This window comes from Arvicanthis niloticus, chromosome 2, assembly GCF_011762505.2.
Source record: "Arvicanthis niloticus isolate mArvNil1 chromosome 2, mArvNil1.pat.X, whole genome shotgun sequence".
Taxonomy (NCBI): Eukaryota; Metazoa; Chordata; class Mammalia; order Rodentia; family Muridae; genus Arvicanthis; species Arvicanthis niloticus.
The window spans coordinates 132,886,817-132,914,159 of NC_047659.1; the positions used below are offsets into that span (position 1 = coordinate 132,886,817).

Sequence of the window (27,343 nt, forward strand, 5' to 3'; positions counted from 1 at the left end):
GTCTAAACATTAAGAGAAACAACAGCACCACCCCCACACACATATACACCCAGACAGACAGACAGACAGACAGACATTCTTTCTTCAAGTACCAAACAAATAAAAAAGAAATACCAGTGTATTGCTAACTGAACAGATGGCCCAGTTGGCCTGTGTGAATGGAGGGAACAGTCCTGCTGCCTCCTCACAGCTCTGTGGGGATTGGGGAGCTGATGCATACAGACATATAGACTGTCACCTGCATATGATAAACATCCAGCCAAGGTTTCTGTTTATGGCTTTTCTTAGGCTACTAGGTATCTCATAATCCATACAAAATAATACTCAGAAACAGATCTTCTCCTTAAGACTTTAGCAAAGGAGTAATACTCATCTGAAGATAAAGGCCGCTCAGAGGAGAGAAGACTAAGGTAGCACTGGGGATGTTGAGAGGGCAGGCCAAGCCCTTGCAGGCCGGGGAGGGCAGGACAGCTTCATCGTGAAGGGCTGTGTGAACCCCTCAGTTCTGCACCCGCTTTTCTCCCCTCCATCCAGCATGGGGTTGATACTGCTGTATGCAGAGAGACCTTCCCAGGCAATGGCATGAGATGTGAGCACATCAGGGCTGTCTCCGCCTGGCCCTGGAGAGCCCTGGGACAGAGCACAGCTTGTGCTGCTTCCTTCCTGGGCTTTTGAGAAGCTCATTCCTCTGCCACCTGCCATGCCTGTTCTTCATGAGAACTCATGAGAACCCCTGTCTGACCATCTGATCTACATTTGGATTACATGAAATGACATGTGTGTAGGGCTTGGCTGTGGTGTCCTGGTTTACATGTGTCTCTACTGTTGTCAGTTGTGAGACAGCATGAGTGTGCCATGCCTGTAGGTTGGAGGTGTTAGCATTCTCTCTTCATGCATTCTGCCACAGATCTACAAGGCAAGTGTTAGGGGCAACGTGCTGAAGAAACTAATGTTTTGTGAATGAGTTATTGTTTTTGTTCCAAGCTAGAGGGTGGTGTCAGTAAAGTGAACTTTCTTAAGAATGCAAGCTTATTTCCTGATGCCCCTTGTGCTTGTGGGATAAAGGCACAGCTAAACAATGGGCCAGTCTCCAGCCCCTCCAGGCAGAGTTGTCCCCCCCCACCCCCAACCCCAAAGCAGCTCTCAGAGGGCCTTTGTGCAGGACTCAGCCTGACATTCTGGAGAAGTCTAGTGCCTTTCTTCCAGTTCCTCTTACTCGGCATTGTCACCTTGTCACATCACTGCCTTTTCTGAATCATCACCAGGGAAGAGAAGCATGAAGCAGTCACAATTAGAAAATAATGTCTTCTTTACTATTAAGACATTGGGCTTTGTTGTTGTTACTGTTTGGCTGGTTTTTGTTGTTGTTTTGGCAAATATTTTTGTATTTATAATATGTGCCAGTCACTTAATCTTCACAAGAACCTAGAAGGGTCTGGGGAGATGCCTCAGTACAGTGCCTGCCATGCAACCACATAGAAGTGAGGTATGGCTGCATACGTCTGTTACCCCAGACAGGAGGAGCCCTGGAGCTTCTTGGCCTGCCAGCCTAGCCAGATCAGTGAGCTCCAGGTCCAGTAAGACACCCTACCTCAAAAAATAATGTGGAGGGGCTGAAGAGATTGCTCAGTGGTCAGAATACTTTCTGCTCTTACAGAGAACCTGGGTTAGGTTCTCAGCACCCTCACTGTGGCTCACGATCAGCCATAAACTCCAGTTCTGGGGGATTATGTCCTCATCTGACCTATCCATGTAGGCACCAGACTCACACATAGAACACATATATGTATATAGGCAAATACTCAAATACATGAAATAAATAAATAAATCTAAAAAGAAATAAGGTGTACACACATATATACACACACCTACACAAATGTGTTCACATACAGCATACACAAAGAACTTATTGGGGGAAGTTATGACTGCATCCTCCTTTGAACAGCCAAGGCACAGAGTGATTCCCCTAGGTCACCCACAGTAGGAGGAAGGCAGAGCTGCTGGACCGCTCACCTTTCCCGTGCTCTCCCAAGCTGGTGATTTTTATTCTACCACAGTTCACCAACTTGTCCAAAGCCTTCTGGTTGGCAAATACCCTCCCAGGAAGAGCCTGTTTGCTTGAGTCCTGATAAACATCAGAGTTTTCTGAGAACTAAATAAAATTCCTGTTAAGTTAAAAAGGGCCACAGTCTCCCCCATCTACATGAAGAGTTGTGACCGGCAGAGTTCCAGCCCTGACTTCCTGTCACCATGCAAGTCGCTTGTACACAGGTCTGCTCTGCCCTTTTGAGGCAGTTAAGACTACCTGGTACTTTGGTCACAGAGCTAGTAAGCCCACCCTTTGACCTGGTAAGTGCTTCCATTATCAGCTGGGTGAGATGTGTTTTAAGAACAGCATTGGCACATGTATGATGTTCATTCTGACTTAGGAGTTAAGAGCCTCAGTTTCTAGTTCTGGCCCTTTTGTTTCCAAGCTGTGTAACTTTAATCACATAACGTCTGTTTCATTTTCTTAGTGAGGAAAGAGAGTAATAATAATTTTCCTAAGGGTTTTGTGAGAATCAAGATAGATAATGAACCACAGTGAGAACTAGCATCTGTCCATGAGCTAGCAGACTAGGTCTGTACTGAGCGCTGTCTCTGTCCCTTGTGTCAGTCACTTCTCCATAATCCTAAAATTAAGCCTCTAGCATCTCATTTAAGTTAGGAAAACTGAGAGATGGAGACTAGGGTCTAGGGAGTGGGGGTAGGTGTCATGGCGAACCTAAATTCTGCCTCTGCCTCTTCATGGTGCTCACAGTCCCTGCCTAGGTCTGCTTGCTTCTCACAGGCAAGAGCGAAAGGTTTGTCACCTCTTCCGTTGGTGGAGCACACTGCACATGCAACATTCTTGTTATCTAGCCTAGCTGTTGCTGGGTTTGTCCCTAAGGACCTTTAAATTCTCTTACTGTTTATCTTATCTAGTAGTTTTTGTTGTTGTGTTTTATGCCCTCTGGGACTCCTTCACTGAATTCTTTTGAGTTTTCTCACAGAGAAATGTTTTAGTTCCACTATAAAGGGGTCCCCAGGAGCCTACAAGGCCAGGCATCTTAGGCCACAGTTTCTTCCTGCTCAGGCATGTGGCAGTTAGCCTGGGGTAAAACTGTCCAAAGATGTATTTGATAATAAGCTCTGTGCACACTGGCTTCCAGTGGAATTTCAGACACCCATGTTACCATTTTACTGATGAAACCAAAGACCAGTGACTTGCTTGAGGCAGGGCCAAGACCTGAAGCCAGTTCTGCAGGCAACAGACCAGTGTTGTGTCCCAGTCTTTTCTGTGTGTATTCATAAGAACATAAGGACACATATATATTGTGCCCAGCACACTCCTAGGAAGCTAGAGAAATGAAACACTTTGGAGAACTGGGCGGAGAGGCAGAGATGGGGAGACACAGAGAGGGCTTCTGCCTAGTTAGCACATTATACCCCAAAGAAATGAATGGAAGCACAGCAGCATACAGGCAGCCACAGTCTCCCCAGTGACTAAGAAGCAGAGAGATTTATGTGGGGAGTTCTGGCCACTGACCGACCACATAGGAAGCCTTTTGTCACCGAGGCCGCAGCACTGAAAATTGAAGGAAGGATGTTTGACAAATGTTACGGGCCTGGGATGTAGTTACAGCCCTCTGGCTCATTGTCCAAAGGAAATGGATCTCCTGTGGACAGAGAGGTGGAAACTGAGCAAGTGGGTTGAGTGGTTGACATCATCAGGCTGGGAATTGGATTACAACAAATGGAGACTTACTTGGCCAGAGGCTGGGAAACACCCACTAAAACCTCGAAGTGCTTTTCATTTAGGAGACACAGGGAGAGAGAAAGGGCAGGAGCGAGCTGTCTGCCCCTGCCTGCGCTGCCTTTCTGAGCCCCAGCTTCTTGTTCCACCTTCCCTTCTGACCCGGGACCTCTGCCTTTGGAGAGAGATTTGGCTCCTGTGAGTACAGCTGCACTGCCTTGCCTTCCCTCACCCCAGCCTGCTGCCCATAACGGGTCTGTTTCTATCTTACACGAATGGACTATTGCCTTCAACATTACAGCCTTTCCTGCAGCTGTCCAAGGCTGCAGGGTGTGAGCCTCATTCTCACAGGCAGGCTCCATCCCCCCGGAGACTTTCTCCACAGAGCTTCAGAAGTCTCTGTTGTATGCAACCTTCAAAGCAACCCCTTGCCCGCATACAGGCTAAAAAGCCAAGTCTAACCTTAGCAATTGCTGTCTGTAAAATTTTAATAGTTTTCTGATTACAAAGGGTTTTTTTTTTTTTAATTCTGATTTAAAAAGTTTTGCAAATTCTAGAAAGACTTGTCTCAAATATATAAAATTGGTATATTAAAACTCCTTAATCTTCTTGCCTCCACCTCTCAAGTGCTAGTAATATGTTAAATGCTTAGGTTGTGATGTTATCTCTCATCTATTGTAGCAAATGTGTGGAGAACTCTAGGCTTTGAAGGAGAGTTCTTTAGACTGGGCTCTGTGGTCTTTTCCTTGCTTCCTTTTAAAACTTTGTTATTTGTGTCTAGAAAGTAAACAGACATGTAAGCCCTTAGGCTTGCTTTCTCCTGGAGCCTGTTTTCAGGACTTTCAGTAGGCCAAACACTCTCTCTGTGCTGGGGCTGGGGGTGGGGGGCTTGTTCCCTCTAGGTCCCTTTGGTGGGTTTCAACTAAGGTCCTTAGGGGGCTAGAGTTGGTTTATGGCATGCTGTGGCCCATCCCCAATTAGCAGGTTAAATATACTTTTTTATTTTTGTTTTTTTCGAGACAGGGTTTCTCTGTGTATCTCCGGCTGTCCTGGAACTCACTCTGTAGACCAGGCTGGCCTCGAACTCAGAAATCCGCCTGCCTCTGTCTCCCAAGTGCTGGGATTAAAGGTGTGAGCCACCACTGCTCGGCTAAACATACTTAATATATTTTAAACGACGTATTTATTATATAGTCTATGTGTGTGTCTTCTCTGCATGTATGTTCTAGAGATATGCCTGGATCACTTCATGCCTGGTCCTGCAGAGGCAGAAGTGGGCACAGGATCCCCTGAAACCTGAGTTACAGAGAGGTTTGAGCCAAGCAGGTTAGATATATTTGAGAAGGTATAGCTAAGAGGGAAATATTCCAGCCTTGGAAGACAAAAAGCAGGGATCGAATAGGTGGAGGCCAGGTGTCGCATTTGCCACTGTATACATGGCCTCTCTGGTTTCTATCTCCAGCACCACCAAAAATAAAGCCACCATATAGTAAAGAGCCACTCAAGGAAAGTATGTGGCCTTGGGCAGCATGTCATGCACTTGGATCTGAGTTTTCTTATTTGTACCTAAATGAGGGAACAAAACCAGAGGAGCTTGTATATCTTCTTTTCTTTGAGGCTGGCCATATAGCATTTGGAGCAAAGTGCCCTAGGTTTTCAGTATTCCAAAATGGCTGAAAACTAGCCAGGGGGGGAAATCAAGAGGACACTGGGCAAGAGGCATGGTTCAGTGGATAAAGTACCTGCTTGTCTAAAAGCATGAGGACCTGAATTCAGATCCCTAGCTTATGAAAGTCAGGTGTAATGGTAAGTGTATTTATAATAATGCCAGAGTTGGGGGCATGGAGACAGACTGATCCCAAGAACTCACCAACTGGCAGCTAGCCCGCTTAACTCCAGATTTATGAAAGACCCTGCCTTAAAGAAGAAGGTAGTGTGATAGAGGAGGTCCTTGAGGCTGGCTTCTGCCTTACATACTCATGCACATAGTGATACAGGCAGGCAAATACAGATGAACGTCCCTCCTACACATGAACATGCATACACCCCCCCCACACACACACACATACACACACGGCAGTATTAAGTTGCTTGTAAATTTTTACAGTTTTCTACAGATTTGGTGTGCTTGAAAGAAGGAAAACTTTGGTGTCCACAAGCATGTGTATTTAGGAAGGGCTTTGAAAAAAATGGCTGTTGGTCAACACGCTTTAGTGGCCAAGCCTTCACTGTAGTAGATGGTTACTGTGAATCCCCTGCCCATCTTCACAGGAGACACATATTTCCATATTCTCAACTCCTTCCTTAAGTCGACTGAGTTCCATGTACATGATTATTTAATTCCTGTGTCTCCATTAGCCTGTCCCGGTGATCTGCAATCTGTAGAAAGTCTGGCACATAGATGAAAGAGACAATTCTGGTTGTTTGTTTGTTTGTTTGTTTCAAGACAGGGTTTCTCTGTGTAGCCCTGGCTGTCCTGGAACTTATTTTGTATACCAGGCTGGCCTCGAACTCAGAAATCTGCCTGCCTCTGCCTCCCAAGTGCTGGGATTAAAGGCGTGTGCCACCACCGCCCGGCGACAATTCTGTTTTCATTTAAATTTATTTTTACTAATGCAACTGTTGTATGCATGCCTGTATGACTCTGAGCCCCTGAGTACCCTAGAGGGCGTTGATAGGATCACCTGGAACCAGAGTTAGAGGTGTTTGTATGAGCTATCTGATGTGGGCATTGGGAATTGAATCAGGTCCTCTGGAAGACAGGTAGGTAGGTGATCTTAACTGCCTCTCAACTGCTGAGCTGTTTCTCTGTTTCTCTAGCCTCAACGATTCCATTTCAACAAAACCTACCACTTTAGTTTTTTGTTGTCAAGAAAGATGAGCGAAGAAAGAGGGGGAACATCCCTGTACTTGCCTATGTGCCCTTTCTTTTAACCTAGTGTCCTGGCCACCACTGGGTAGAGAAAGGATATCCACAACTAGGATGGAAACAAAAGCGAAAGTCAGCTGTTGTTCCAGGTCTTGTTAATTCTTTGTCTTTAAGGCCATCAGAACCCCTAATCCTCAGGAGAATGTATTGTTTGGAAACTCTTTTAAAGTAAGGTCAGGGTAGAGGGAGAGTTCTCAGAGCCCCTTGGCATATCTTAAAGCTGCAGACTTCCCCAGTGGCTGTGCCATCTAAGGTGTAGCTACCCTGTAGCAAGGACAGGAGGGGTCTCGGATTTTCTTCTGTGCCTCACCCCCAGCCTGGTCCCAAGTGCTGGAGAGTCTGGATAGAGGCCATCCCTCTTTCTAAGGTGGTAGTGAGGCCATGTTGCTCTGAAAGGGTGGGGCTTGGGCTGCTGGGTTCCTGCATGGAAACTGGAGGTGGCATGTCTTCTTCATATGCAAGGTGAAGGTGGCTTTAGTTTCTTGTTTGTGCTACTGTAGTGCCATTACAAGGCTTTCTTGACATGTGCCATCTTGGGGGTGAGCTTATGGCATCTTGGGAATAGAGGTAGGCTGTGGAAGGGACTTCTGTGCTGAGCTCTTGTGTGGGTTTCCTGTCTTCCTCAAACGTGTGTTACATGCAAAGCTGGACATCTCAGCTCTGCTGATCCCTTTTAATGTGAGAGATGGCAAGTGACTCTCCCAGCTAGCAGGTGATGGAAGTAGAGCGCTGAATGAGAACAGGCTGTTGCCACCACCCTGGAGCTCTGCCCGCTGCTGTTCTGTCCTCATCACCTCCTTGAGGCTCAGTTTTGCTCTACTTGAAGAGGGGTGTTGTACAAGAGTCAGAAGGTAGAATGGTGTTTTGGTCTAAATCTATGACTTAGGCTACATGCTTCATTTCCCACCTAGTCACTCTACATTCTGGTCTGCTGCCTGGCTCCTGGCCCTTGTGTAAGAAATCCGACCGCAGTCTTTAAGATAAGCCTTTGTTAGATCGTATAGTGGCATGTTTTATTAGAGGTAGGCGAGTTTATAAGAACTCAGATATTAGGACAGTGGCATAGCAAGAAGAGGAAATAAGAAGCATTTAATTGATAGCAACTGAGTTTAGTTAATGAGGTAACAGATAATATCTGTGAAAGCTTAGCTGTCAATGTAGTCAGAAGTCTGAAAGAGCAAACAATAATCTACCAGTTATATATTATTTTTAAAAAATGACAGAGTCCACTAGCCAACAGTTCCCATGGTCTCCATAGTCTCTTGGGCGAAGTCAGTTTGGCTTCCAAGCGCAGAAGATGCAGGGCTTTTTCTCTGTGGAATGGATATGCGTGACATGAGAAATGACTTACCTTGGTTTAGCCAAGTCATTTGACTCACAGCATCTTTCTTGCACCTTGACCACTGTGGGCCTCTGTGATCCCTGAACTAGTTTGGTGTCTATAGTCTGTCTATGTTTTCATTCTAGAGTTTGTTGGGAAGATGGAAAAGAGTACCACTTCCCTCCTTAGCTTAGAGGCCCTGGGCAGCTCTTCACTCAGCCTTCAGAGCCTGTCTGTCTTTGGGCAAAGCTGGGACCACACTCAGATCGATCCCACAGGCTGTTGTGGGGGTGGATTAAATACAGTAAAGTAGCACCTGTAGATTAGAGCTGAGCATGGCAATTCACACCTGTAGTCTTAGCACTTGAGAAGCTAAGGCAGGAGGATAACCATGAGTTTCAGGCTATCCTGAACTTCAGGCCTATATAGAGTGAGTTCCAGGTCAACCTGGGCTGTGAGACCCTGTCCCCCAAACAAGCAAACAAACAACAAACTAAAAAACAAAACACAAGGCCAGCAGGGTGGCTTAGTGGGTAAAAGAGCTTGCTGTACATGCCTGACCATCTGAGTTCAATTCTCAGAACTAATGTGGAAAGAGAGAACTGATTTGAAAGGTTGCCCTCTGACCTCCACATACATGCCATGGCAGAGGTGTGCTTGTGTGCACACCACCACCACCACCACCACCAAGATGACAAAATAACAAAGTAAAACCAAACCACATGCTCTAGACTGCTGCTTTACAACAGGGTAGTGTTGGTGTATGCACAGGCTTCACATCTGCTCTCATAGTTGTGGTGTGTATGTGAAGACCCCAGGAATACTCTTGGCTCTACAACCAGCTTTCAGGGCTGCTTTCTGTCACCTGGACACCAAATGTTCAACTTTAAGTTAACCCTCAGCATGGAGGCAGAAAGAAGCGGGTGCTACTCTCCTGAGGGAACAGAGGGCCCTGGCTTAGCAGCTGCAGGAAGAGACTATTGCCTGCTGCAGCCTCGAGAAGCTAAGCACACCCAGTCCACTCAGCTGAGCAAGCGAAAGGCGCCAGAAGTGATCCCTACAGAGACCGAGGTGGAACTCTGGGAAACAGTTATTACTCATGGCCCGCAGCTGTGCTCACCACCTCCCGGAAGTGCTTTAACACTGGCCTGGCTTCCTCTAAAAGGCATGGTTTCTCTGAGAGCTGCACTCAGCTGTGAAGTACAGATTAGAACTTAACACTCTAGGAAGCCAGCCTTTCCCCATGTCACAGAAGGTTTGCTGATAGTCGAAATTACTGCTTCCATTTGGTTCTTTAGGACAGGATAATGACCTTCAGAGCCCCAATGAAAGGAAGTGTCTGGTGTCTAATGCACACTTATGTCCCAGGGCTCTAGGTCATCTCTGTGTACTTCATAGATGTGAGCAACCCCTACCATTCAGTAAATGTGTGCTGAGGGCTCTCCTGCTGTTGTGGAGTTTGAATCCACTGGTAAAGACCAAAGACTTAGACTCAATTCAAATTTAGATGAAATGAATCTATTCTTTCTGCCCGCTGAAGTATGGCAGCCTTAGAGCCAAAGGGTACTAAAGGAAGGGTTTATAATGGTGGGCATCACAATTATCTCATGCTCTATGAAACCCACAGCTGGGCAACAAAATTGCTTTATGGCCTTCAGTTGTTCTCAGCTCCATTATACAGCAGTAAGAGACCATTTCATCCTGTCCCACAGCAATAGTGGGTTTACAAAAGCCAGAGCAAGCAGTTAGCTCACAGCAGCACCACCATTTGCAGGCCCCTAGGATCTCATGCATTTCAGGACAAAAAGGCCAGTGGCTATTTAAGGAGTGCTGGGTACCACCTTAAGTTCTTAGCCACCATAGGGGAGTCATGTATAAATTGTCACACAAACTAGACCACCCAGGGAAAATGGAAAGAAGTGTCATCGATGAATGGGATAGAGTGGTTTCTTCCTGGGCAAGCAATAGCACAGTGCCATCAGGTTAGGGCTGGTCGTCACATTCCCACAGTGCTAAGCACTGGCTAGAGGAGTCAGACACAGCCTTTGTTTTGTTCTATCCTCCACCTCCTTTATTTTTGAGTCAGGATCTTATAGTCCAGACTGACTCAAGCTCACTAGATAGCTGAAGTTCTCTTACTAATCTTCTTTCCTCTTCCTCTTTCATGCTATAAATTATAGGTGTATGATACCAGGCCCTGCTCAAAATTCCACGATTTCTGGGTTGTTGTTGGTGGTTGGTTTTTTGTTTGTTTGTATTGTCTGTTTTAAACAAAGCATCAATGTTTAAACCAAGTTCATGTCAGGCAAACACTCCACAATGGGGCTACCTCCCAAGCCCTGTGATTCAGGGAAGACATCAGGGGAGTGAACAGTTACTGTGTGGCATGTGCCAAGTGGTACAAGAGAATATATGGAGGGGCTGTGGAGTGCTAAGTCAGTGGACCCAGCAGAGACTCTGAGCCCCAGCTGCTCTCTTAGCACACGCTCACGCCCTCCAGTTCCTGTGCTTATAGCTTTGCAGCGCTTGTGCGGGAAGCAACTGGAAGCTTCGGCCACAGCCAAGGCACTTTCTTCTTCACCCTGTCTCCCATGTTTCAGAAGAGTGGGAGGAACCCTTCCTGACAAAGTGCAGTGGCCCCTCTGGGAATGGCCTGGATTGGGGACCCCAACTATAGGGATGGGGGACTTGGAGTCTAAAGTCATCAGTGATGTTCTGTTGGTTTGTCTCTGTAGTGTTTATTGTGATGTTCCCTCTCCTCCAGTTACAGTCCATGTTCTGGGCTGCAGTCTCCAGACAGAGCTACCATCTGAGTGGGTGGGTAGGGGCTGCCACCTCTCTTGCTCTTGACCTCTAGTCAAAACAGTGCACCCACTGCCGATGTATGGTGTTGTGGAATATAAAGGGGATATTGTGACCTTTTACATTTTTATTTAATTTGTTTTGAGACAGAGTCTCACTGTGTAGCCCTGGCTTGGCCAGAACTTGATGTGTAGACTAGGCTGTCCTCAAACTCAGAGAGATCTGCCTGCATCTGCCTTCCTAGTGCTGAGATTAAAGGTGTGCATCACCATGTCTGGCTCTGGCTAAGAGCTTTTTTTTTTTTTTTTAAAAAAAAAAAAAAAAAAAAAAAAAGCTTCTTTAACATATATAGTCACCAGGCAAGATGGTGGCCAACCACAGTTACTGAAAATTTTTGAATTGTGACCTATAAAGTGTATGGATGACAGGATCATAGCCCCTCCCTGTCTCTGTCTTTCTCTCAGTCTCAGAACATTGATGCACATACATACACAGGAAGTGTACACACAGGGACACATTAAAATAAAAAAGAAAAAACCAAAAAAGATATCAAACTAAAAGTATAATAAAGTAGCAAAACAAGAAATTAAAAACAACCCCCCCACCAAGGAAAAAACTTTCTTGGGATTAAAGAAATAGAAGGAAGCCAGGCATGGCATGGTACACACCTTTAATGTCAGCACTCCCGAGGCAGGTAGAACTCTGATTTGGAGGCAGGCCTGGTGTAGGCAGTGATTTCCAGGGGTCTGTATAGAGACCGTATCACAGCCAAATAAATGAATAGAAAAAAATTAATGTAAACATAAATATAATTCACTTAGAATAAAACAAACATACACACACACACACACACACACCACACACCACATATATTGTGGCTTGTGTCTGTGTGTGTATGTGTGTGTAGATGCCCATGGGGGTCAGATCCCTTGGAGCTGGAGTTATAGGCAGGTAAGCATTTGTGAGCTACCTGATGTGTATTCAAGGAGCTGAACATAACTACTGAGCCAGCCTCCCAGGAATAAGATTTTTAATTGCACACAGTCTGATAGAGGAATAAATATTCAGTTGCAAAAACCCCCATCTCAACAAAACAAACGTGTTGTCCTGTGTCCTGGGAGAGGCCACAGGGAGTGGGGAGAGTCTGGTTAGGTGGCAAGCCTACAAGGCAGAGGGTCCATAGCACTGAAGCCACCACACCTTTAGTCCATATTGGTAACATTTTCATGTGTTCAGCCAATATTCATTCAGATGGATGGATGATGTAAAAGAAAAGAGGAAAAAAGTGTCACAGGACTGGAATGTAGGCCTGTGGTTCACACAGTGCAGCAGGGCCTGGAGATGTGGGCCTCTATGGTGGTCACTGCCTTGGAGAAGTGTACAGGGCAAAGGTTGAGTGCAGTGAGAGGTAAAGCAAAATGTGTTATTAGCATTTGTAGAGACCCACGGAGGCAGCGCTGCTCTTTTAGTGACATCTTTATTAAGCATAAGCTAGTACCGTGGCATTTCTGCAGAGGAGCACGGGGCCCTCCAGGGAGCCGCTGGGCTGAGGCACCTGTTGCCAGCGCTCGCTCGGCTTCTTTCACTTTACTGTAGCATTGCCTCTGCTCTCTCTCTCTCTCTCCTGGTTCAAACGTGTTTACATTTCTCTTCTCTGGGCTCCTGCTCTCACAGCTATGGAAGCCAGGGCTTCTGCTGGGTGCAGCCTCCAGTGAGCAGAGATGTAGTGGTTTGAAGTAACCAGTTCCCAGCAGCCAGCCACTCCCAGGGCTGGGTGGCGTTGGCTAGGGTTGGGAGGTTTCTGATTTAGACTTTACCTATTTTTTGCTTTGTAGCCTTGGCTGACCTAGGTTCATAGAAATCTGCACGTCAACACAAAGAGTTCCAGCTAGCTAGCAGCCTGTCTGGAAAACCAAAATAGGAAAATGGATTGGAAGACCTGTTCTGTTTTGATTCTCCCCCTCCCCCATCACCTGAAAACAAATGCACCTCACTGTCCTGTATGCAGGGAGCAGGGAGCTGTGTGTGGGCTCATCACTGAGGGGGAGATTGTGAGGCTAGGGGACTGTCTCCTCACAAGAAAGCAGAAGTAATACATGAAATTTCTCAATATTCTTTTAAGCAACAAAGCATACATATCTTTCCATGAGAGTTTTTCTACTTTGAAATGGCTGTGTAGTCTCTTGGCATGCTGATCCCCAAAGACTTAACCCCATTCTCTATCTAGACAGTTAATTCCATACAGTACCTTTTCCTCGCCTGAGTGTATCTATGATATCAATTCTTGGACACTGGGTCCACTCGAAGTTTTTGTGCTCATGGCGGCATGCTAACAGATGCTGCAAACTTGTCTCTCAGAGGTTGGTCTAGTTTACAACCCAGAGTGTGTCTAGCTCTAATCTTGTTTTCTTTTTTTCTGGTTCCTTAGACCTTCTACACTGGTGAATCAAGAGTGAAAAGTCTGAAGAGATGCAAGCAGGAAAAGAAAATTAAACTAGGTGGGTAGCTGTGTAGTTCACACCTTTGTACATCACATCACAAGTTTGCCTACACACCTTTTCTGTTTTTTCCCTCTGCTTGAAGAAAAGAAAGCCACTAGGTTCTAAGTGCAGTTCCAGGGGGAATTTTAGTCTCCTGAAGAAAAGGCAGGGTGGCTCTTAGCATCAGTTATATAATGTCATGCTGCAGAGCCACAGGCCTGATTTCCATCCAGGCAATTTCTTCATAGCACTGGAAAGACTTCTTCCTTCCGGTGCCTTAGCAGGATTCTTCAGCCATGTACCCAAACAGAGGGAGTCCTACATGGCTGATTAGCAACAGTGGCTGTAACTCCAGTTTTTTCTGCATGTACAGGGCATGCTACGGGAATTGCCATTTTAAGACTAGTTACCAAAAGCAAACCCTAGTCCAAAGAAATGGGCCCAGTCCAGCAGCCCTGTTAGGAGGGATGGGGCAGGCACCTTCTATCTGGAGACACAGTGTGTACATAGTATAAGTGGGTGGCCTAGGGGTGCGCTGCCTAGGGGCAGCACTCATAGTTTCTGTGATAGCCAGGTGTTCTTGGGTGTGGTGGTGCATAGTCTAAAAGAGCCAGCATGATTGTTTGTTGGTTCTGGTTCTCTCTCTCCCTCTCCCTTTCCCTCCCCCCCACCCCCCAAGCCTTATCATTTTACTCTGGCTGGCCTCTGCCTCCCAAGTGTTGGGATAAAAGGTGTGCATCACCACACTACACCTGGCTTTTCACCTAAAACTCCTAAATCTAAAACTCCTGTGAATTGTTGTTGGGAGTATGTGGTCTACAGACATCTGCCCACACATGAAGGTGTCCTTGTGAAGGGAGTAAGAAACAAAGGCCACCTGTGCCCAGTTGATCCACGTCTACCAGGTCTTAAGCTACAACCAGAATTGTCAGAAACTATTTGAGAGCCTGGTGGTGAGCTCATCTCTCTGAAGATGTCATTGGACTGTTGTGCTTTTGTTGCTCAACCAGGGATGTGTGAGGAAGATGGCCTTGTAGGAATAGCGTAGCTCTAATGTAGTTCAGGTTAGAGTCACTCAGGAAATTATCTTTTTATCATAGTTTATCAGAAAGTGTGAGGTGGATACGGGACATAGTCCTTACCCTCAGGAAGACTGTTTTCTGCACTGGGTGCAGAGGCAGGAAAGGAGTGTGCCAAACAGGCTCGGGCTTCTGGAGCAGGACAGGGAAGGCCCAGAGACTCAAGAGGGCTTTGTGCCCCTGAGGCTACAAGGGTGTGCACCGGCTTGTGTAGGGTAGAGCAGGTACCAGGGCTAGATTGACAAATGACTGCAAGTGAGTCCAGTCTTTTTCCTGTTGCTTCTAAGCAGAAAGTCACTGAGTGATATTCCAGGAGCCATGTGACTTAGATGTAGAAAGGTGACTCTTCTGGAAACTGGGCCACTCTAATTTTCTTACCCTCTACACCTGCTATCCTAACCTCTCCTCAGGGCCTGTGCTCCTTCTGCCTGTGGAGTCTGATGAGAAACAGTGACAGAGTCTGGGAGAGATGATCTCTAATGTATAGAATGACAACTAGTGCTAGGAATAATGTGTTGGCTGCTTGCCAGTTGCTAAGAGAACAGATCTTAGGCTGTCTCTTCACAAAAGTGAGGTGATGGATATGTAATTAGCTGAATGTGCTAATCATTTAGGTGATTTAACACATAAATATATATGTTTTACTTTGAATTTTACCACCATAATGGTGAAAAGGCTTAAACATCTATTCAGTTCATTGAAAGCCATCATTTAACCCTGGTAAGCTGTTTTGCCATCTGAAAAATGGCACAGAAATAAGAATGCATCATGGGCCATGGTCTTCCTGGCATCTTACTCAGCAATTCATGTTATTATCTGTGGTTTTTGGAGCAGGTACCCTAGGCTTCTAGAAATCACAGCATATGGCCAATGATCAAAAGCCAGAAAGCTGCACAATCAAGATTTCATTTCACTCCAGCCTTTTTAAAAAGCTCTGTGCCTTTTATTTTTCAACTACTTAAAAGTTCACTTTTTGGATGAAAGTAACTTCTGCCTTGAATGTCTTGTCTGAGCCAAGCACTATACACTTAATATTTTTAGTTTCTAGTTCTTGTGGGGAAGTTGTTATTCCCCATTTCACAGGCAAAGAACTAGGGGTTTGGAGAGGTTAGAGTCTCTATAACTGTGTAGTGAGACCAGGTTTTGAACTCTTGGCAGAGAAAGCTTCCAATTCTCATCTTGTACTTCTGTTCCGTGCTTCTCTTCTCCACAGTCATAGAAGGAAAGGACTTAGAGAAAGTCGTACCCGTTTTCTTTACTTTGGCAGCAGTACTCAGTGGGCACTGTTTTTACAGGTAAAGAACCCAAGACTCAGAGATGGTCTGTGCTTTGCTCCCTTGGCATCATGTAAGCTCGTGACTCGGCTTCTTACCCATAGTTCACTCTTCCCATCTCCTTTCAGAACCATCTCCTTGTAACCAGGGCAGAATCTACTGCATTTTTTCTCTTCCACTTTCTAGTAGTCCCAGGATTTGGGCGATTTTGGCCCTCCAGCCCCTCTGCTGAGACTGTTCTCTGCTCGTAGAGCCAGGGTCTCTAGTGGGAAGCCCCCATTAGAATAGAGCTCTTCCCCTGCTTATCAGCCTGTGTACCCTGCCTGCCTGCCAGCTGCTTCCCAGGACCCCGGGCTGTGTCCTCTTCTGACTTGGGGCCTTTGGGAATCCCCTAGATGCATATTTGCAGTGACTTAGTTGCAACTGTCAGTTCCCAGGATGTTTTTTACACAAATCGAGTTTAAGAGAGTTAGCCCCTGCTCCTGCTGCTTTTGGAACATTGAGGGCCAGAGCCCTGTGCACCTTGACACTGCTGAGCTTTGTGGGAAGACCTAAGGACGCCAGGGTTCCTATAGTCATGGACACTCCTGGATGCTTACAGATCCACACTTTCTTGGGAAATGTCCATAGTTTTCCTTAGATTGTCAGAAGTGTTTTTGACCTTTGGAATTGGAGAACTTTTGATCTAGGGATAATTCCCGATACCGTAGGCCATCTGAACTAGCAGTGCCAGGATCATGGGTGAGCGGAGGTAGATGACTTAGTGTTGCGGAAGCTCTGTAGGATGTTCCGGACTCCCGTCGTGAAACGTACAACCCAATTCTTATCTCATCCCACTGGACCCAAGTGCTCTGAACGTGACATGAGTTTACTGGTTTGAGTTCATGCAAGGACAGTTGTGAGCAGCAATGATGTGTACATTGTGAGCATTGATGATGGCAAGAAACATGTTGGCTGAGCATTGTGGCATGCACTTTTAATCAGAGTACCCAGAGGCAGATGATCTCTGTGAGACTAGTCTGATCTACAAAGTGAGTTCCGGGACAGCCAGGGCTACATAGAAAAACCCTGTCTCAAAAAACAAACAAACAAAACAATAAAAAGAAGAAAAAGGAAGGGAGGGAGGGAGGGAGGGAGGGAGGGAGGGAGGGAAAACCCTGCCTCAAAAAACAAAATAAAATGTTGCTAGCTTCAGTTCAACCTGGCGTCTACTGCCCCGGGTACCATTAACTGCACCTTGCATGCTGTCTGACCTCGCCCTCGTGATGCCCTAAGAACGTGGGTGCTGTCGTTTTCCATGTGGAGACGTGGCTGTTGTAGGAGTCTGAGTGAGTTGCCATAGACTACACAGCCAGTGAGCCAGTCAGAAGTGTGTAACTAAAACACACCTGCTCACCTGCCTTATTTTTAGGGAAAAGGCAGAAAAATATGGAACTGTTTTGCATAGGGCATAGAGCCCAGACACCATGATCCTGAGAATGTTCTGTGTGATCGCCTATATGAGAGAGAAACTACATTATTTATAGGAGTGATCTAAAATCCCGAGGAAGGTGTAGGGCATAATGCACCGGTGCGCTAGGGTCCACGTGAGCAGGGTTTCTCGCCGTCAGAATTAGATAGGCTGCTTTTCTTCCTACAGCTTTATGACTTCACATACCACATAGTTCACCCGTTGAAGAATACAAGTCAGTGCCCTTCACAGCTGGATAGCCATCACTGTAATCACCTATAGACAGACATCTCCAGCACCCACAAGGAAACCCTGCACTCTTTTACCATCACCCTCTTGTTCCCTCCCCTGTCCCAGGCGACTGCTAATTTACTTTGTGTCTCCAGATGAGGGCTTTGACCCTTAGAGTAATAATGTGAGAATCCTGGTACTGTGGCTATGTCCATCCCCAGGGAATAGAGACATGAACATTGATCCTAATGCATTTTATAAATGGTTTTATTAGCTAAGAAGTTCTGAGCATGCTTCTGATCTAGATCACTCTGAAACTGATGTAGGCAAGGGACAGGGGGTTTTATAAGATTTATTTATGTGTATGTGTTTGCACAACTGTGCTCATACACAGAGACCTGAGGAAGGTGCCAGGTGTCCTGTCATCTCTCTGTTCCTTTTTGCTATGGCTCCTAGCTGCCAATGTTTGTGACCTTTAAAGGTTTATATATGATAACCTGACGCATTCCTAAACTCTTCCCTTACCCGGCTACTATGCCTCCCATCAGTAAAATGTCAACAAGGGCTGTTGTGCTGAAGCCCCACCCTGCCTGTCATTACAGACATACTGAGGGAGTTTGAAAGTACACCCAGTGCTTGTAGCAATTCTATTGCGTGCCTCACACCCTGTAACTTGTGAGGAGTTAAGGTATTTTCAGTCAGTCTCCCTCGCTAGACCTCGAGCTTCTTCAGGGCTGTACCTGTGTCTGGCTGTTTTATGTACATAGCATGTAGTCACAAACCTGGCACTCAGTGAGTGATCGATCGGTCGGTAGGTTTTTGGATGAATGGATGGCTATTGTAGAGGTAATATTATCTTCTTTTCATTCTGCTCAGTGTATTTTGGGGTGACGTTGAAAGGACTCTTAAAGGAGCTGGAGAGGACACCTGAACTGGAAGTGACTCCTTCGCTCTAGCTTCCCGCTGTTCCATAACACATCGCTTCTGTCCCGGGAGTGGAATAGCAGTAGTAACTTTCTCTCTTGGTTTCTGTAGCGCAGGACTTTGGGCAGTGTGCCTGGGTACTTCTGGCACACATAGCTAGTGGCTGGAGTTGGAGTAACAAGGGGTGTGCAGGAGTCAGTGACTGACCAGCTGCATCTCCACCCATGCAGCTCAGGCTTCCTCGTGTGGTCCTTCCCAGAGTTTGCGGTTCTCATGGTATAACAGCCTCTGATTTCCTATATTTCTCAAGTGCTGGAAACAGGCATCCTAGGAGAGCCAGGTGGATGCTGTTTGAGATTCCCTAACTTCACCGGAGAGTCAGACACCATCCTTCATTTTATGTTAGACATCAGATATTAGGATATAGCTCAGTGGTATATGGATGGCCCTAAGTTGAATCCCCAGTGCCTCCCAAAAATGAAAGAGTAGGAAACGGAAGAAAAGGAAGAAAAGAAGTTAGTTCTAAAGCCAACTCATAACTCATACAAAAGGATTTAAATTAGGTCCTCCCTTCCCTTATGTATTGTCTTGATGGTGCCGAAACTTCAACCCAGGACTGTGTTACGATAGGCCTGTGCTCTATCACCGAGTTACATTCCCAGCTTTTTAAATGTCAGTGTGTTAGGCAATGTCAAATAACTTGTAGATATGTTGCTGAACTATTACAGACAGAGATGACTGCTTTCCCCTTCGTTTGCACGTGGGACCCCTAAGGTTGGGGAACCATGCCCAGAAGCACCCACATGGCACCAGCCTGGGACCTTGGCGAGCCTGCCTGGAAGTGATTTCACTTTCCCTTCCGGCCCCTCCCTCCCATAGGATTGGGAAGCTGCCCCTTCCTGGAAGTTTTGCTTCGAAGCTGAGCCCCCAATGAAGCTTAGATAAGGCACAAATGGCAAAGAGAGCTTGGGGCTGGGGGGAGTGTGCCTGGCCACTGAGACGTCCATCAAGACTGCTGTTTCATCCCAATGGCCCCTTAGAACCACAGATGGTAGCCCCTACCTATATAAGTCACAGTATAGCCCTGCTGGGTAGGGCATAGTCTCTAAGAGGGTGGGGCTTTAAAATTGATAGCCTATTTTTTTTTTTTCTATTGTTGTGGATTGAGGGTGAGGGGGACTGACATTGGGATGTAAAGTGAATTGAATAAATAAATTAATTCAAAAAAATTTGAGGCAAATTCATAGACTCAGCCAAACATCCATGAAAAGACTGAAGAATTTGATCTCAAACACAAAATCCGATGAAGAGGACTAGATGTGGCTTATACTTTTTGTACAAGTGAGGCTGAGGCAGGAGAATCAGAGGTTTGAGGCCAGCCTGGGATACATTGTGAGACTTTGACTTGAAACCAGAAACCACAAGGGATTCAATTCAGCAGAGAACTTTGCTTTAGCGTGCTAAGTGCATCTGGTGTTTGTGTTGGCGAGCACAGTAGAATATTTTCATAAGCCTTCCCTGTTTCCTGTTCTACTTTTTGAAATTCTTTCTTTGAGGCTAGCGACTGGGGTGGCTGGGTAGGCAGGGCACAAAAAAAAGACAAAGGAAAGAGACTTTCCTTTCCTTTCCTTTCCTTTTCTTTCTCGAGACAGGGTTTTTCTGTGTAGCCCTGGCTGTCCTGGAACTCACTCTGTAGACCAGGCTGGCCTCGAACTCAGAAATCCACCTACCTCTGCCTCCCAAGTGCTGGGATTAAAGTCATGGAAAGAGACTCTTAAAAACAATCCTATTAGACACTAGTGTCCATCATAGGCCACTTCCATGCGTTAGCCCGATTACAGACTAACTCCTGTTCCACACGGCCATGTGACCTTGGGCAAGCTACTGACCTCTCTGAACCTCCCCTGTTTTGAGCAAAATAGCCACAATAGTGGTTTCTTTGTCTTAGACTTGGTATCCAGTCAGAGAGAGACCACCTGGACCTCTGCTCTCAGTGAGCTTTGAGAATCCCACAGCCACATTCAAGGCAGTAATTAGCACCCATGTTTCTTGGTTGTCCCTTGGTCAGGTAAGTTGACTAACACCGTAAAGAGCCATGCTGGAGATAAGACATATGTCCACTGTGTTAGCCTCCAGGCACCAGGCCTTATTGACTTAGACAGTGAGACAGGAATCCTGATGGTTTTGAGTCCTACAGACTTCAAAGCAGGAACCTTTAAGAACTTCAGGCTAGGGTGCACCTGTCTATTTACAGTGTACAGGAGCTGAGAGTGTCTAAGAATGCTTCAGGCAGAGGGAAGAGGCTTGGGAAGGACAGGAAGTAGGTTTGAGAATTAGAGGGTCCAGCGTGAGAGCAAAAATAGGCCATGAAGAAAGTAGAAATGATGAAAGACTGGGAAGGGCGAGGTCAGCAAGGGATGGGGGAGGGGGTGACAGGGGAGGTTAGGGTTTTGTTGGTGTTGAATGGAGCAGAGGAATCCCACATCCCAGTTTCTGTTTCAAGAACAACTCTGGGGCTACATGGGAAATTGTTTGGGGTTAAGAGGGATGCAAGACTGTGTTGAGGGCCTCAGCATGGCACTTAGCAGGTAGTGCACACTGAAACTGTTTTGCAAGCAGAAACAATGGAACTTGGTGACAAACTGCAGGTGTGGGAGGAAGATGATCAAGAAAGGCTCCCAGCTCTCAACTCCAGCCACCTGTGAACGGATGAGGCTGGGAAGGGGATGGCATCTGGGAAGGAGTGGGCTGATAGGTTGACATGGTTTGCTGTGTTGATGAGGAAGGCCAGTGATACACAAAGTGGGCAGAAATTGGAAACTCTTTGGGGGTTATCAACAGAGTATTTAGAGGAAGATCACAGGACTGAGGTTGTGGGGAGAAGCTCTAACATATAGGTCCTCGTGGAAGCAGGAGACCCAGAGGGTGTGGTGGCTGGACACCCGGTGGGAAACATGACTGAAGAGGTAAGAAGAGTGCCCTGTTTCCTAACAATGCAGAAGTCCCTGCTGGCTTTGTCTGTCCAGCACCCTGCCGTTTCCTCCCGTCTCACAGCTGCACCCAGATCATGAAAGTCTGGGTTTTCCATATTCCCGGAGCCTGCTGGTGCCTCTGATCAAAGCCTGGCCCAGGGATGCTCTCTGCATAGGTATTAAGCACTCTGGGGCCCTGCACTGCATGTGCCCTAGGGCATTAGGGAACACTTTGATGCTGGCTGGCCCTGCCAGCCTGTCTGCTTCCAGCTTCCTTTGCAGAGATGATTTGAGAACTGCTAGTTTAGTAGATCCTGGCCTTTGTATTGAATATCTAAGCTCATTCTAGCCTTAGAGATTCTGGGCAGTTTTGCCCACTCTTAAGAAACCTTTTACAAGGTTTCATACTCCTGTACCCCATGTCCTCTGTTTAAAAAAAAAAAAAAAAAAAAAAAAAAAAAGTCTGCTTGCTTTTTCTGTAACTTCTGCAAAATATTTCATCTTTTTAAAAAGGGAAAAAAAAAAAAAAAAAACAACAACAGGAAATGACCTTTCAAATGTATTTGGAAAGCAGGTAAGAGGTGTAGTGGAATCTGTCCTAGCAATGAGGACTAAGCTGCAGACCCAGACTGTAGCTCTTGGCACAGCCCAGGGCTTCTTTAGTCTACAGAGCCAGGGAAAAGCAGCAGGGAGACCTGGGGGAGATGCCATTCTGTGGGGACAAGAGCAAGCACCTACAGGGGTTTTGGCTTCTCCCTTCTAGCCTGGGTGTTCAAGGTCAGGTTCCCGGTAAACATCCAAATTCCACAGTTTCCCAAACCTCTAAGGATAAGGCAGAGAACTTTGTGGTCTCTAGCACCCCATGGAGCACAGGCTGAGATAGAAGCTATTAGACACATTGGATGTTGGCTCTGCCTGGATTATTTCCTAGCCACCTTCCACCTTCATTTTTTTCTTTCTTCTTTTAAAATTTATTTTATGTTATGAGTGCTCGGCTGCATATACATTCACAGGCCAGAAGAGGGCGTTAGATCCCTGTATTGATGGTTGTGAGCACCATGTGAATGCTGGGAATTGAATTCAGAACCTCTGGAAGAGCAGCCAGTGCTCTTAACCACTGAGCCCTCTCTCCAGCCCTGCTACCTTCATTTTGTGTGAGGGAGGGTTGTTAGTTTGGTTGTCTGGTTTCTGAGATGGGGTCTTCCTATGGAACTCTATGTGTAGACCAGTCCGGCCTTGAACATCTGGGAGTGTTCATGCCTCTCCTTCCAAGGTTTAGGGTTATAGTCAGATGTCTCCATACCTGGCTCACCACCATTTTTCCTTCCTTTCTTTTCAATTCTACCCCAAAGCCACTTCTCTGACCTTCCCACCTTTAACTGAACCATGTGCACCGCTGGAGAGCCCTTTTCTCTCCTTCCATAGCCAGTATTATAATCTGTAAATGTCTCGTCTCCTGTGTGTACCTCACACCTGGCAAGGTGGTGCCTGGCAGCTCTGTAGTGCACAGTAGTAGACAATGAAATGTCCAGGCCAGAAGAGACTAGCAGACTCCATTATTGTTCAGATGGGAAAAAGGAAGCTAGGAGAGGAGGTGGGTCTGTGAGTCTGAGAACCGACCATGAGGGTAGGGTCAGACCTTTACCACTGTTATGGCACAGGGTCCATCCCTTGCTCCTTCCACTCTAGAGTCTAGAACAATTCATCACATACTAAAACCAGCCTGTGAGCTAGGTCTCTCAGGTAAATAGTGCCCACGCTGGCCAGGATTGCCGACTGGTAGAATTTCTGTTCACCTAGTAGCGAAAGCACAGGAGAAAGAGGGGTACGTTTTTGGTTCTCTGCAGCACCATTAAACAGACAGTAAACAAAGAGCCGAGTGAAATGTCAGAAGGGAAGGTTTATTGATAGCTCAGCCACAGTAGGACACAGCAATGGTTTATTAATTGGTACCTCTCACGTCTCATGGAACTTTCCGGCCCCTCTGAGCCCATATTCTCACCTCATCTTCACTTCAGCCCATGAACTTCAGGGAGCTTTGGTTATTCCCAAGTTCAGGGGCAAAGGGCAGTGTCCAGTGTGTCCCAAGTGGTCAGTGGGGAGGCTGGCTTAACAGCTGCTCTAGATGAATTTCCACCATAGCATACCTGCAGCCCCTGATGTCACCAGGGACTGATGACAGCTGTAAACTCTGTACTGGGTAGGCATTAGTCCTATGGATTCTAGAACCTTGGGTCAGACACTCTTCTGTCGTTGTTGTTGTTGTTACTACTTTTGATCAGGTCTTACTATGCCACCCTGGCTGTTCTGGAACTCTGTGTGTAGACCAAGCTGTCTTCAGACTCACAGCAATCCACCTGCCTCTGCTTCCTGGAATTAAAGGTGACCCTCTAGTAGTCTTCTTTGAGTTTCAGTTTGTTGTTCCAAGTAACAACAGTCTTTTCTAGATGGGCTCTGAAGTGCTCTCAGTTCAATTCTCCATAAACATTTTGTTAACTGAGCAAACACTGGTTGAGCACCTGCTATGGCCCAGGCCCTGTCATTTCTTGAATGCATCAAAGCTGGTTCTCTGCTGGAGATCTGCGATATTCCAGGGCTAGGAAGAGAAATCAACACAGACCCACATGTTGGCCACTGTTGATGGAGAATGAGAGCATTCCTAGGTCAGTAGGTATGAGCAGATCAGTGTGTGTGTCTTACTTTATTTCTTTTAAGATAGGGTCTCCTGTGGCCCAGGCTGGCTTTGAATTTACTGTATAGTCAAGGATGACCTTACACTTCTGATCCTCCTGCCTCTATCTCCTGAGCTCTAGGCTTGCAGGCACGCACGGTCACACTCAGCTTTGCTTTACTCTTTGTAATCATTGAGTGTTTCTGAGCCAGGTGCGACCATGAACCTGACTGCTTTCCTGAGTGTCCCTGATGCCAACAGAGAAGAAGGACCTGGGGGTGAGCCAGAAGTAGAGGCAAGCCAGCTCGTGTGGAAGAAGTGCAGGTTTTAGGAGACTGGGGTGCTTGGGCCTCTGAACCCAAGTGAGTACTATGCAGGTAATCTGTGAGAGAGGAAACTGGGGGGGTGGGCCATAGAGTTTGTCTCCAGCAACAGATGATTGAGGTTGCTCCTTGCCCAGGAGAGGCCCAATGTTGCTGTTCCTAATGGTGTCACCCAGATAATCTCATCTGAGCAAGTGGATGGCCATGTCATGGGATGGAGAGATGTACAGAGAAACAAGAGGAACCACGGAAGAGCGTGAAGCACAGCATGGGAGCATCGTGGATCAGGGGGTTATCTGAGAAGTCACTCAAGCCCCAGCTTCAGTTTCCTCATTTCTCAAGTGGAGGTTAGAGAAGTCCTGTGCACAGGGTGCCGTCAGTGACCCAGCGTGGCCACTCGGGAGCAGGACTCAGGCTATTAATAGTTCATTATTTATTCAGTAAGTATGAAGTACCCACTGCGTGCAGGCACTGGAACAGTCTTGAGGGTACAAGACAAGAAAGATGGTGTTCTCCCTCGTGGGAGGAGACTACAAAAGAATGATTGTGGTCTTTAAACTCTTGATTCTGTGTCATGTGAAGCATGGGGCTGAGGGCAGTCTGCTCAGGTACTTTGTTTTAGCAGCACAAGGTTGCTTGAAATAGGAGGGAAAATAAAACAGCATCTGGAGGGGCCTTGGGCAGGACTTAGGACAGGAAAGAGCCTTTGATGTGGCTGCTCTGCTTTTAAGGAAAGAAACTCCAGGTCTTCGTGGGAGGGTGATTAAGTCGGTCTGCAGCTGTGACCTCAGAGGATCATGCAGCTGCTAGCGGCAGCTGAGGGCGGGGTGGGCTTTGGCTATGTTTTTAGTGTTTTGATATAATCATTGTACAGGGTTTCAGGGTGATTTGGACTTGTTTTTAAGACATATGCTTGGATGAAGAAAAGCAAGATGAAAAATAAAGTCTTGTTCAGTCATGATAGCGCATGCCTGTAATCCTAGAATATGCAAAGCGGAGGCAGGAGGATTGCTGTGAGTTGGAGGCCCACCTAGGGTATATAGTGAGTTTCAGCCCAGCCTGGTCCATAGTGTGAGGTCCTTTATCAAAAAGAAAAGAAAGGATGCCCAGCAAAATGGTTTAGTGGGTAAACATTCTTGCCTTACAGGACTGACTACCTGAGTTCAGACCCCAGAATGCACAGGAGAGGTCCTCGGATTTCCATGTGAGCACTGTGGCTCCCACACACCTGCACTCACATCATGCACACACAATAACAGTAAGATTTAAAAAAAAAAGAACAGATGAAAATTTTCTTTACAAAAAAGGGAAAAGGATGGGAAGGAAGAAGGGGGGAGGGGTTTTGTGTATCACCAAGGACCCAAGATATATTGTGCTGGGGCGTGTCTGAAACAGGGTGGAAACACCCAGTTCTTGCGTCTCTCCATTTGTGCCTTCTGAGTTTTCTTCCTCTTGGATACATAATTTATTAAGTTTTGGGCTTGGGTGCAGGGGGGACAGGACTCTTCCCGAGTGTGCAGAAGGCATCGGGCACATCTGCAGCACCAGTAATAGTTAATGAGAAGCAAAGCCACTGCCCAGAAGGAGATGGAGAAGGTGAGTCAGGTGTGGCACATAGCTTTAATCCCTGCAGCTGGGAAATAGAGGCTGGAAGATCAGGGGTTCAAGGCCAGCTCAGGCTACATGAGACCCAGTCTTTTAAAAAGTAGAGTAATATAAAAAGAAAAAGTAACGTAAATACTTAAAAATCAGTCAGTGGCTGTGGTGGCATACACTGGTAGGATTTGTTGGAGGATGTGGAGGCAGGAGGATCCCAAGTTTGAGAATAGCCGGACTGTGGTAGGACACACCTTCAATCCCAGCACCTGGAAGGCAGAGGAAGGTGGATATCTAAGTTTGAGGCCTGCCTGGTCTACAGAGTGAGTTCTAGGACAGCCAGGGCTACACAGAGTAGTCTTGAAAAACAAACAAACAAAGTTAAATACTCATATGTGACTGTATGATTTTATTTCACTTACAGTATACATAAACATTCCCTCATGCTTGTCTGTCTGTTGAGATGACATCTTCCTATGTACCTCAGGCTAGCTGGACCAGAGATCATCCTCCTTTGGCATCCTAAGTAGCTGTAATCCTAAGCCTATGCCACCATAGCGTGTCGACTACAGTCATGGAAGACAGTGAATTTGGGTGTTTGTGTGTTGAGTTGGAAAACTCCCCAGAGCTGTTTGGAATCACGGCTCCTGAGGATGACAAGGGATGTTTTTCCAGGATTGGGTTTGGGGCGTGCCAACAGCAGCAGCAGCAGCTTTCTGCCTGGGTGGCTCAAAGGTCAGACATAGCAAGAGCAAGGTTAGAGCCCTAGGGAGTCTGTCCCAGTGAGAGGCCAGCAGGCTAGCTCAGCAGGTAACTCCACCCATCTGCTGGTATCAGATCCTGGAGATAGCGAGAGCAGTGCAGCACTCTGCCAGGCAGAGCCTTCCTTGCAGTCCCTGGGGTCACTCTGTCATCCCACAGATAGGGAATGGAGGAGAGAATGGGTGGGTGGGCGGGTGGGTGGATGAAAAGCTGTGTGATCCAGGTGTATTTATAGCACACTCCTCTGTAGCAGGTGCCAAGCCCAGCATCTTGGAAGGAAGCAGCAGAGTGGGTTTGGCTCAGCTGCCAAGATCAGGCCTTTCAGTCTGGTGCATTGAAAATCCAGACACAAATCCCTTTTCATGGAACTGACGTTCTAACTGGAAAAGAGCTGAGGAAAGAGGCTGCAACAGATGCTGTGGGCAGCCCAGCTGGTCTCACCTGGGGAAACATCTGAGCCTAAACCACATGGATCAGCCTGAGACCTTTCCAAGTCGGGTTATAAAGCTACACCTACACAGAGTGGGACCGTTGACAGTGATGCACGTGAGCAAGCGCCTGGTGACTATCCTTACTACCATTTCTGCTGCAGTCTCATCATTTGTAGACAGTGTCATCACCATCGCAATAGGCCATTCCACTGTGCTGAGGCTTTGAACAGTTTTCCCAAAGGAAGGGGAGGCAGAGTGACCAGCAGAAGGAACCACCTCCAGGAGTTTTCAGTGGAGGTTGTCGCTGCAGCTCTGGTGCTCAC

General features: G+C 46.7%; 1 protein-coding gene across 6 annotated transcripts in view; it reads left to right on the forward strand.

Moving 5' to 3' along the window:
- Nucleotides 1-27,343, forward strand: part of Pkig (cAMP-dependent protein kinase inhibitor gamma) — a 64,994-nt gene that overhangs the window by 30,667 nt on the left and 6,984 nt on the right. For 2 of the 6 annotated variants that reach the window (XM_034496482.2, XM_034496484.2), the window contains exon 2: nucleotides 13,256-13,325. The gene's annotated coding sequence lies outside the window, so the exon portion shown is untranslated. Of the gene's footprint in view, nucleotides 1-3,820; nucleotides 3,974-13,255; nucleotides 13,326-26,839; nucleotides 27,151-27,343 lie in introns of those variants that run through there. The other 4 variants (XM_034496483.2, XM_076930195.1, XM_034496485.3 and 1 more) reach the window with 4 other exon arrangements.